Genomic DNA, 12,009 nt, shown 5'->3' on the forward strand with positions numbered 1-12,009 from the left:
AGTACGGAGCCTCTGCCCACCCCCACCCACCGCGGGTGCGAGAGGCTAGAACCCTCACTTCAGTGACCACCAGCGAGCACACGCGGCTGCCCTCAACGCAGCTATTCTGACCAGCTCTTTGTCCTTCTCCACCTGAGCCCCGCTCTTTTCCTCCTCCACACTTCCCCCTGCTAAAACGCCCGGTCACCCCCACCCAACTCAGGATGTCGCTCAGCTCTCTGCCTGGCAGTCCATAGTGACTGAATACAAGCTGTTTTCACTGCTTTAACTCTGTCCCCCTTTGTTTGTCTTTGAAACTGGTGAAGCTGGGACTAGGAGGATGGGCAGAATGCCCCCGCCGTCAGCCTCTTCTGGGGCCTTCTTCCAGCCCACTTCATAGACACTGACTGTGCCCCCATAAGCCCACCTCCCTTCACCCCTGTTGCCGCCCACCGCCAGCTCCCATTTACCTGTTCCGTCTTTCCGCAACCAGTGACAGCATCTGGGGAGTGTGGTCCTGGGCCAGATGGACTGTATACCTCTGGAGGGGGTCTAGTCGCTGAAGTAGCCTCCACAGCCTGTAACGCCACAAAGTCCTCTGAAACCGTGGCCCACACCAGGAGCTCCTCCTGGCACATTAACTGAAACTCCTGCTCCTCCTACGTGTGTGGTAGGGGGACTGTCGCAGGTGGACAGAAATGAAAACTGCTCCTCACGCTGCCTCCTTTCCCTTTTATCCTGCATGTCTAGATAGGCTCAGAGATGTTCAAATTCTACAGAGCTCCTTTACTACAATCTCCTCATGTAATAATAGAAAACCCAGGCACCACTATTTGACTTTTGCACGCATACTCTGCAGCAGGAATTGTGTTGAAATCTTCACAAATTGCACCCTTCTCCCCACTTTGGAAGAGGAAGACAGTGAGGCTTGAGAAAATGAAGGTTTAGCCTGATTTTCTGTAGCAACAAAGGGACAGGGCGAGATTTCAAACCCTCTTTTAAAAAAAAAAAAAAATGTTTCACAAATATGAAACTTAAAAGTTAGCCACTCTCTTATCCTCCAGATTTAGTAAAATAGTAAGACCACCACCCCATTTTGTTAGATGCATTTTTAAAAAAGAGATGTGTATGAAACAATCAGCCCTCAGGGTACAGGTGAAGGGGGCTGTGACATATGGTTACAAATTTGTACAAAGTCTTCTGTACTTATCCCAATCACATTTTCCTTAAATTGGGCAAAGTTTCAGTAGCAATTGATTTAAATATGAAAATGATAAGATAACATGTTATCCTGTGAGAAGTTCATGCTTACCAATGTTTTATTTGTCTCAGTTTAATAAAAGACTAGTCAGTAAAGAATTTTGCAAATATTGAAAGTTCCATTAGGGGGCAACATGGGGCCATCACATAGGTGAGACACTATTTCACATGTGCATACGCACACACACACACAATCTTGATTCCTCTCTTTAACCTCAAACATTTCCAGAGCCCAAGCTTACTCCAAAAATAATATTCTAGGAACTGATTTTAAGAATTACTGCCAGGAATTCAAAGCTCCGTGACACCTTCTCAATGGCAATAGAGTTAAATATCAGAATTTAGGAGTTTAAGAAGTGACATTAGACCTTGGGTGAGTTCCTTGCCCACTCTGGATCTCCAAGTTCACCTTTGTCAAACAGGGCTAAAATCGCCTCCATTGCCTCCTGCAGAGGGCAGATGCTAATTTGCAGGGAAACGCTATGCTTGCACAGGTAAGATTTGATTAAAAACACACGGTTAATTCAAATAATGGCTTTCTTACCTGCCAGGATCCCGAAGACAACATATGCCCGGAAGCATAAAGCTGGAGAAAACCTCTTGCCACCTGAATCCCTAAAACACTGATGTAGAAGGAAATCAAGGCCTCGGGTAAAATCCCTTCCTCGACTGCAGCCTTTCACCAGCAACAATTAGGCACCACATGGAGATGTCACTCAAAACCAGTGGGGCCTAGGTGGGCAAGCTCCATCAGGGATGGGAAAGTTTCCAGTGGGTCTCAAGAAACTGGTAGTCTGGTGCCATACCTGGGGTCCATGACTGTAGATACATCAGTTAAATATCAGCCTTTTTAAATGTCTCTGCCATAATTAACTTCTGCAAAAATGATTGTACGGGCTTTTATGAAAATGATGTGCCAAGAGGTTACCTCATGACTTCTTTGATCTTTCCTTTAAAGAAACTTTAGGTATTTTTAAATCATTGCCCTCCCTGATGATACTGATTAAAGTTATTAATTCAACTATGTGTACCTAGTTCTGCTTTGTTCACATTTAGGAACAACTATATATATACTGCCTTACAGTTTAGCTATTTACAGTTCAGGATTTTATGCACGTGTTTATCTCCAGAACTAATCCTGAACATTTAGAAATTCTATCACTCAAGGTTCTTTGTTTATAAGCAGGTAGATTTTTCACCAGTCTCAAAATGAGAATACTAAAAATCAAATGAATAGAACAACTCTGCAATGCCCATCCAATTCCCTAGTGACCTGATTCAGTCACAAGCAGGGGTCAATAAAGAAGTAGCAGGGAAGACCAGGTATTCAGCCTAAACCATAAAATGAATTTTCAGCGGGAGACCCTGGGGGGTAAAAATCCATTTAACATGTTCCATAGATGTTGTATAGTCTGGGTGGAAAACGATCCTGTTGTAGAAAATTCATCAGTTGGGGAGGAGAAACATAATCCCTAGTCACAGTCATAATGGGCCCAACCCTTGAGAGAAAAAAATAGAACATGTCCAACCATGGGCTCCTCCATCTATGGAGTCAATGGTTGCACATTCAAAACTTGTAGGTATCAAATATACATATTTGTTTGGAAAAGAAATTTTGGAGCCAGAGAATAGTCTACCCTTAGTGACTTCTGTGCTACCATACATGACCATGTCTCAAGAGAAACTTCAATTCTTACGACCTTATGGGTTCTTCAATTGTGCCGAAAAACCCATAGTTAGAGAAAAAGTACTGTCTCTGGGTTCCACACTCCTCCACAAAGTTCCAGTGCAGGCTGGATTCCGAAGCCCGAGCCTCTTGCAAGAAGCAATGGAAGACGGTGAAGCGGAAGAGGGAAAATCAGGGAAGGCATGGGAAAATGTTTTATTTGTATTCAAAGAGAATTCCATGACCGTGGCATTGAGATAGAAAAGAGCTGTGTTTGGACACCAGAAGTAAAGGCATAGAATATGATAAATATGCTGCTATTTAGGAAGAGTTAACAGAACGTGTGAAATCAGAGTTGTCCCAGACCCAGGTTCTGTAAGGAATTAACAGACCTTTCACAAGCTTCTTTGGTATAGAGCTCCAGGAAGACCTCGTGTCATCCACAGTCTTCTTGCTTTGCCAACACACACACACACACACACACACACCCTGGCCAACTTACTGCAAACACTCGAGCATCTGAACTTCATGCATATCAAAATTTTCAGACCAGATTTGACATATAGACAAGGCTTAGCTGTCTGCAATCCCCACTAAGCCTATCCTTGCCCTACAGAAACATACTTGTCCCCAATCTGGGAAAGCTGGTCACCAGCCTGCTTCATACCTCCCAGCTCCCAACCTAGAGACCCGTGTGCTAGTTTCCACAGGGGTTTCTACCCACCGGATCCCTCTCCCTGACATTAATGTGAGTCCTTTTCTGTGTATTTCTTTCTCATCCCACACCAAGACCACCGCTTCCCCATACCAGTTGAACATCAGGATTGCCCACAACGATCCAACACTTCGAGGAAGTTTAAGAAGATAAACCACACCTCCAGCACCGACTCTCCTATCTTACCCACCACTTTCGGTCCTTCACTCACTCTTTAATGTGCCCTCACCTGTGCCCCCGCATCAGGGACAGCCCTCCATGTGCCAGGCTCGCACGCTGCACCGCTCCTGTCATAGGACTCCATGGAGAAGCGGAAATTGTGGTCTCTTAGGGGCGCTGCCACATTGGACCGCTGTGTTAGAAGGTGAAATCAAAGATGTACATAACCCCATCCTCAGACTGATTACCATCAAGGGTCCGAGGTCACAGTTCAACTGAATGTTCTCAGGCCTGAGGAAATGTTGTAAACATTTGTAAAATAACTAGGTGGTCAAGAATGCAGGTTTTATCTCAGTAGCTTTGTAGATAAGTCCCAAAAGTTAGGTTAGGTGAGAGTAGAAAGGTTTTCAAAGCCCAAGAAAGAAGTTCCACTAGATTTGACGCGTTATAGGCCCTTGATAAAGGTTTGGGGGCAGGGGTAAACAAAGAGGATGCGTGGGTTGTAATACTCCCCTGCGGACAGCCTACCAGGATATCTGGAGGGCAAGTGTCTAAAAGCAGAAAACCCAGCTGGAAACCTACTAAAATTCTTCAGCGGGAAAACATCAGGGCCTGAGCCAGGGAAGGGCAGAGGGCATCAAGAAATATGGATGACCTTGAAAAGGAAGAAGCCCCAGGAACCTAGCACAGAACAGTCAAATGCAGTAAAGACAAGACTTCCACTCCTGGTTCCAGGGAAAGGAGTGGTACCAGGAGCAGAAATCTTTTTTGAGTTAATATAAATCTCTTCCTAAGGCGCTGAGACCCTCTGGAATGAGAAATCACTGTGACCAGAGATGTGAACCTTTCTCCAGTTGTTCATACAACAAGCCTAGATTTAGTACTTTTGTGCTAGGCATTATAAAATCAGAAATCATTAAATGAGGTCCAGAACCCCAAGGAATTCACCGACCAGTTCTTTGACTTACAGGTAAGTCATCTCTCAAATAGAGATGTTTCCTCATCTCTCAAATAGAGAATGGCCACTGCATTTTTCCACTCAAGATTTCCCCCATAACCAATTATTAAATCACAGTGATCATCATTTAAATGCACATTCCCTTGGAGGTGCCCCGAGCCACTGCAAAGGTGTGAATAATTTATTATGCTCCCCTTTCCAGTTGCATTATCAAGGAGAACACAGAGCTTAAAGAACAGCAATCCAAATGGAATTGCAAACATCACAGAGGACCAGAGACAATGGTCCTTCACAGATTTTAGCAAAAAGCCTTCTTCTCTGTTATTTCCCTGACGGAATTTTGTGCTCCACTAGGAATATGGGCAGTACCCTAGGCTGTACTCGGAGCCAAGGCTAGCAGTTAGCTGCTAACTAACTAGCTAACATTACTTTGGAGCATTGACTTTACTAAAAAATTTGGGGTAATTTTATGGATTTGAAGTAGCTTATATCAGAACACACCAAAACATGATGCAGTTCAATATAAGTTCGGTGCAGATTTTTCATTGTTTTACATTTTTTAAAGGTTTTATTTATTTATTTATTTCAGAGAGAGAGAGAAAGCAGAAGACAGAGAGAGAGAATCAGGCTCCCTGCTGAGCAAGGCGCAGACCTGGGCCCGGATCCCAGGACCCTGGGATCATGACCTGAGCTGAAGGCAGACGCTTAACCAGCTTAACCACCCAGGCATCCCCAGATTTTTCATTTTAAATAGGAGATTTAAAAGAAGTTCAATTCTGGGCCCTTGGGAGCATGTAAAGGAGACCTAGGGGAAGGGAGAAGAAGGTAAATAAATCGACTTTTGGATGCACTTCAGGGTAAAGTTTGGGAACCCTGGCTCATATGCCATGGGATGAAAAAAGCAATCCAGGACCACTCAGTGAGACCCAAAACTCAGTACATTACTAAAATATCTTTCCTTTTTTCCCTAGATTTACTTTCAGTGGAAAGTAAATATATATATATATATATGTATATATATATATATATATAAAAATTATTAGTAATATATATTACTAGTATAAACTTACTAATATACTATTACTAATATACTATACTTACTAATGTACTATAATATACTATCACTTATTAGTAAGTATATATATTACTTACATGTTCTTTATAATTCTGAGCCTCCTGGCTATAAGTTAAAAGCTCAGTAACTGAAATGAGAGAGCAAGCTGTGAAGAGAAAGACCTTTGGAGCCGACACTGGCATGTCTGAGGTGAAAGCAATTGTGAAGGTGGACACCATTATCTGCAGAACATACCAGCTCCCTCACAAACCAGTGACCGTTCACTGCACGTCTCAACCAAAATGTCAAATTCAAGGTTTGTACACACACGGCCTGCTTTGGTCTCCCCCACCTCACAAGGCCTTTAAAGAACTCAGGAGCCCAAATTCTTTGTCCGTCTAGGCTGTCTGTATAAATCTTGACACAAAGACAGCCATCTCCATGGTAACCATAGATAAATCTAGACATGAGAGTGGCTTTGTATCACTTAAACAGAAACGAGAGAATCGGGTTCAACCTGTCTGACTTTTGATGCTAACGATGTTGGATTCAAAAGAGAAAGTTATTTTAAATCTGTCCTCCATGGCATTTACATCAAGCGGACATATGATTTTCCCAGAGTTGAGTAGCTCTTGCGACTGATTGTGGGGACTTTCTGCTGCTGGTGGTGCTTGGGTACAGCAGGAGGGGTGTGTTCAGCAGGCAACAGCTAAAACCCCACACAGCTTAGGAAGGCCTCCTAGTGAGGTCCAGAGCAGAGTAAGCCTCAGTGCCCCATTTAGAAATATTTGCAGGGTACGGAAGGGAGCAGAGCATTGGCAAAAGCAGGGGTCTAGGCCGACTTGTTTTCCCAGACAACAGTGCTCCCTCCCACCCCTCGGCTAGAAGGCCAAATTTTCGGAGCTGTTTTAATGCCTGGAAATCACAAGTTAGAGATGCAAGGAAAACAGCAGGTCAAGCCCAGCCCTTGGCTCCCTGCGGAGCTCAATCTAGGTAGCCGTGCTGCAGGAGGCACCCATAGTTCCAGCCTCTGCCAGGAGGCTCAGGCCCCTTCCCTGACTCCACCCTGCGTTCCCTGACAGATCCTGGCAGCCATTCGGACAAGGCTGGTCTTTAGGAGTGCAAAGCTCCTTCTGCTCCAGAAAAAGAGGGACCGTGGGCGGGAATGGCAGACTGACTGTGGACGTAGCTTAGTTTTTCACTTTAAAATATTGAGATACGTGATGCACGGCCTGCTTTCATACTGCTAAACCTGATCCAGTGTCAATAATCAATTTCTGAGAAACACCAAGTCAGCGACACATGTTCACCAAAGTCCAGTGACTTTGAAATTTTTGCAAGCAGCAAAAATTCAGAATACGGAAACTCTACGGGACAAATAAAAAATAAATTACCGGGGTGGGGGGAGGAGGGGGAAGGCAGTACAAACAATAGATTAAAAGAGGCTTGAGAACCTCTTCAACCAACCATAGGGTTCAGCCCTTGCTTGGAATGGAGTGAGCTGACTAGGACAGTCACTCATGAGACGTTCGGGTGATTTTAATACTGATTGGCTATTTGGCAGATCTAAGGAATTATTGTTAATTTCTTTAAATACGTGGTAATGATATTAAGGTTACATTTTTAAAATTATCTTTTAGAAATATATACTGAAATATGAATGTATGACATGATACGATGTGTGGGATTTGCTGAAATCCTCTGGTGGCAGGGAGAGGAGGGGGTGGGGGAATGGAGACGAACTAAGAATGGCCGGAATTGACCCCAGTGTAGCTGGACCAGGAGATATGAGGGCTCCTGATACCACTCTGTCCAGTCTTACACAGATTTCCCTTCTTCCCTCCTTCCTTCCTGCCTTTCCTCCCTCCATACACTATCCCAAAAGAAAAACAGGAGTAAGTTCCTGCAAATAAATGCAATGTGTTCAGATATTTGAGGAACTTAATCTTTGGGGTCAGATGCTTTTCCCATGTTAAAGAGAGGTATTACCTATTTCAAAACATTTACTATATCAAGACAGTGTCTGAGAGAAAGCAACTCTGAATCCAGAACGTGCTTTAATTTAAATCTCACCTTACCAGCTGGGCGACCTTGAGCAAATCATTAAACCTTGTAGCACTTCCCTGGCAGTTTTCTCACTTGTCAACCTGTAATAAAACCACTTGGTGTGCTTTATTGTGAAGATCAGCAAGAATGTTTGAATGTGATAGGCTCTTAGCACACAGAATTTACAACAACTGGTTAGGCACTGTTATTCCAATTATTTTGGCAAAGATTTAAATTCTTTGCCACAGAAGACCTAATTCTTGATTTTCAAACTTTCACGTTTCACCATTTTATTAAAGGTTTTGTTGCGTTTATTTTGAGGGTTAACTCCTCCTTTTAGTCTGAGGTAACAGCTACAGAAAATAGTAAACAGCTTAAAGTTCAATATTAAATGTTGGTCCGATAATGAAATCGCCTTTGACTCTTAAATTTTACTTTATTCTTATGCCAACCTGTGACTGAATATTTCCTTCATATACATTTGTCCATAAGAGTAAACTTACATCAGTTGCCATAAGAAAAATCAGTCAGCTCCGGGAGTTTAAAGAATGAATGTAAAGGAGAAATATTTATCATCAACACCCCACACCCTGCCTGCCCTGCAGGAAAGTGGGAGAAGTGACTCTGCTCTGTGGAAGCCCCACCCCTCTATTGGCGCTTGGCTTCCCTCTCTTGACTTCCTCAAGGAACCACTCAGCCATTCTCCCAGGCCTCTTCAACACCTTCATTCCCTTGAGTATAAAATACAAATACTATTTTCTACTTGAAAAACCCAGCTCTTCCGTGACCCCATGACTCCGTTCAGCCCCTGCCTCATTCCTCAGCATTCTTTGCACCAAAACTCTAAAGTCTTCCCTTTCTACTCTCTCACTCACCCCTCTAATCATCTTTCATTCCCACCACGCCCGAGAACCAAGTCTTGTCAAGGATCTTCAGCCACACCAAACCCCCAAAAGCCAGTTAATGGTCTCCATCCAACCTGACCCTGCATTTTGACCTGGCTATCCACACGCATCTTCCCAATGTTTTCTCTTCTTTCCCACTGTTTTCTCTTAGCATCTGAGGCTCCTCACTCCTTGTTTTCTTATTTCAACTCCCTTTTCCTTCTTCTGAACGCAGTTGCCAACCATGGAAGCCCAGCGCTAGGTCTTCAGCCCTCTTTTCTTCCAGTCCTTCTGTTCCCACCTGTCCCCACACCCACCGTAGATCTCTTCTAGGCCCATGAATTCAAATGCTACCATTCCCTCATGACAACCTTATTTTTAACTCCAGCCCTGCCTTCTCCTCCAAGCTCTGGTCGCCTAAAAACATTTTTTTAAAATTCAAGTATAATTGACATAGTGTTATATTAGTTTCAGGTGTATAATATAATGATTTAACAAGTCTATACATTTCTTAGTGCTCCTCACAATCAGTACTCTTAATCCCCTTCACCTGTTTCATGCATTCCACCCCCACCACCACCACCACCACCTCCCCTCAGGCAACCACCGCTTGTCTGTATTTAAGAGTTTAGGTTTTTTAAGTCAGGAAACTATAGGTTGGCAAGGATGTGTCCTACAGTGTTGGTGGGTATGCAAGCTGGTGCAGCTACTCTGGAAAACAGTATGGAGGTTCCTCAAAAAATTGAAAATAGTAGTTGCACTACTGGGTATTTATCCCAAAGATACAAATGTAGTGATCCAAATGGGCATGAATGTTTATAGCAGCAATGTCCACAATAGCCAAGCTATGGAAAGAACCTAGATGTCCATCAACAGAAGAATTCATGAAGATGTGGTATGTGTGTGTGTGTGTGTGTGTGTGTGTGTGTGTGTGTGTGTGTGTATAACACGATGGAATAATATGCAGCCATCAAAAAACCTGAAATTTGCCATTTGCAATGACGTGGATGGAACCAGAGGGTATTATGCTAAATGAAATAAGTCAATCAGAGAAAGATAATTATCACATGATTTCACTGACATGAAGAATTTGAGAAACAAGACAGAGGATAATAAGGGAAGGGAGGAAAAAATGAAACAAGACAAAATCAGAGAGGGAAACTCTTAATCTCAGGAAACAAATTGAGGGTTGCTGGAATGGAAGAACAGGGGAGGGATGAGGTGGCTGGGTGCTGGACATTGGGGAGGGTATGTGCTATGGTGAGAGCTGTGATTGTGTAAGACTGATGATTCACAGACCTGTACCCCTGACACAAATAATACATGTTTTTTAAAAAAAGAGTCTAGGTTTTTTTTCTCTTTTTTCCTTTGTTCGTTCATAAATACAATTATTTAATTAACATCCACATTTGGGTATCCAATTGGCATCTCAAAGCTAACATTTCCAAGAGATTCCACATTTTTCCTCAATTAGCCCCACCTCTTGATTATGTGCATGAAGGGGAAAAAGATCTAAGGACACCAATAGTTTTGCAAAAATCACTTTAAAATATTGGGTTCTGTAAATCATTCGACAAACAGTATGATACAGATGATGAGTTAAGTACGGAAGATCCATGAGAGATGAGACAGGACCACCACTGTCAAAAAACTCAATATAGTATATAGCCATTACTACTTACAGTTGTCCAAACTTGGCATCTTGTTGCTTTGTGTTTCCTCATTTGAAACATAATAAAAATAATTATATTTTTCTCATACAATCATTATGTGAATCAAATAAAGTACTATATATAAAACTATTCCAGTGCCTGGCACATAGAACCCACTGAATTACTTTTAATTTTTTTTAAGATTTTATTCATTTATCAGAGAGAGAGAGAGCACGCACACAACAGGGGGAGTAGCAGACTGAGGGAGTAGCAGACTGAGGGAGTAGCAGACTGAGGGAGAAGCAGAACAAGTCTGCCAAGCAAGTCGCCTTATGGGCGACTCAATTCCAGGACCCTGGGATCATGACCTGAGCTGAAGGCAGACCCTTAACCGACTGAGCCACCCAGGCATCCCAATAAGTGGTTAAAATCGTATCCTGTTGTCTCCTGAAATTCCAAGTGTCATTTTCTTTATGCCTCAAATGGAGACAGAAATATAAATAAATATGGAAATTATGCAAGACACTTGAGAGTCATACATAAATTAGTGTAAGTTCTGAAAGAAAATGTTCTCCAACAAAAAGCCCAAACCAAACAATTGCTACATAAACATCCACTGCAGAGGACATCTTTTTCTCCAGTCTATGCTTATTGCCTTTATCTTATTCATCTTTGTCTTCTGGTCCTCTCTTCCCTCTCAAGTATCCTTCATTAAAAAAGGCACTCCACGTCGAGAGGCATCCTCATTCTTTCTTCCTCCTACACACGAAGGATCTGCTACCTTAAAAAGCTGAGCCAGCAGAGTGATGGTGTCTAAATGCCAATTATGGAAAGTCATAAAGGAAGCCTATCATTTTGCCAAATACTTGGCAGGCACTCTGATTTCCAGACAGTAGGATTGTTTTGCCTCCCCGGCCACAAGCGCAGAGTCCTTACAAGTCTGTCCTTCCCCTAGGAAGGCTGAGGGACCCAGGAAAGGAAATTGCCTTGAAGCAGGGCTGTTCTGCAGGGTTTCAGGTACCTGTGGAGCTCAGCTGTTTTCAATCGTGGTTCAGAAAAGCTCAGTCATGTCATGAGTTGTTTGAAAATTCCCTTAGAAGCTCTTACTGACCAAGCTAATCTCCACCTGTAGTTTCTTCTAAGACTCATCCCCCTTTTTGCTAATTTTAATGTATCCTACTATGAAGTCATCCACATAGCAATCTTATAGATTGTTTAAGGGATTTTGGAAGCACACTGAACCTTACGTTACAGAGTACCGACGTAAGTACTTTTTTTTTTTTTTAACCAAAATCTTTGCATGCCTGTAAATTATTAGAAAACTGAACTCAAATTTCACATCAAATCCCAAAGTGTGTGACCAAGAGTGCTATTCTTCTTTTACAGGTAGAAAAACTGAAACCCGGAGACATTACTAAATCCGTAACATGGCAGGAATGGGGTGATGGAAGCCTGATATAAAATGCTTTCTTTTTTTGTTTTTCCTGTGGGCCTTCTTTAAGCATGAGGTCTCATCAGCATCCTGAACAAGGGGCATCCTCTTGAAGAGGTTTGCATTTTTCCTGACAAGGGATGACAAGAGTATCTTCAAAGGACACATTTAGCTTCATGCCTTCTCCCAGCCCTCTTAAAGCAA

General features: G+C 42.8%; 1 protein-coding gene across 1 annotated transcript in view; it reads right to left on the reverse strand.

Annotated features, from left to right (window-relative positions):
• The window catches only part of OTOL1 (otolin 1), a 71,052-nt gene extending 70,317 nt beyond the window's left edge, over nt 1-735 (reverse strand). Inside the window, exon 1 of the mRNA XM_032361727.1 lies at nt 450-735. The gene's annotated coding sequence lies outside the window, so the exon portion shown is untranslated. The remainder of the gene's footprint in view (nt 1-449) is intronic.
• Between the last annotated feature and the right edge of the window lie 11,274 nt (nt 736-12,009).

This window comes from Mustela erminea, chromosome 1, assembly GCF_009829155.1.
Source record: "Mustela erminea isolate mMusErm1 chromosome 1, mMusErm1.Pri, whole genome shotgun sequence".
In the NCBI taxonomy this organism is placed as follows: Eukaryota; Metazoa; Chordata; class Mammalia; order Carnivora; family Mustelidae; genus Mustela; species Mustela erminea.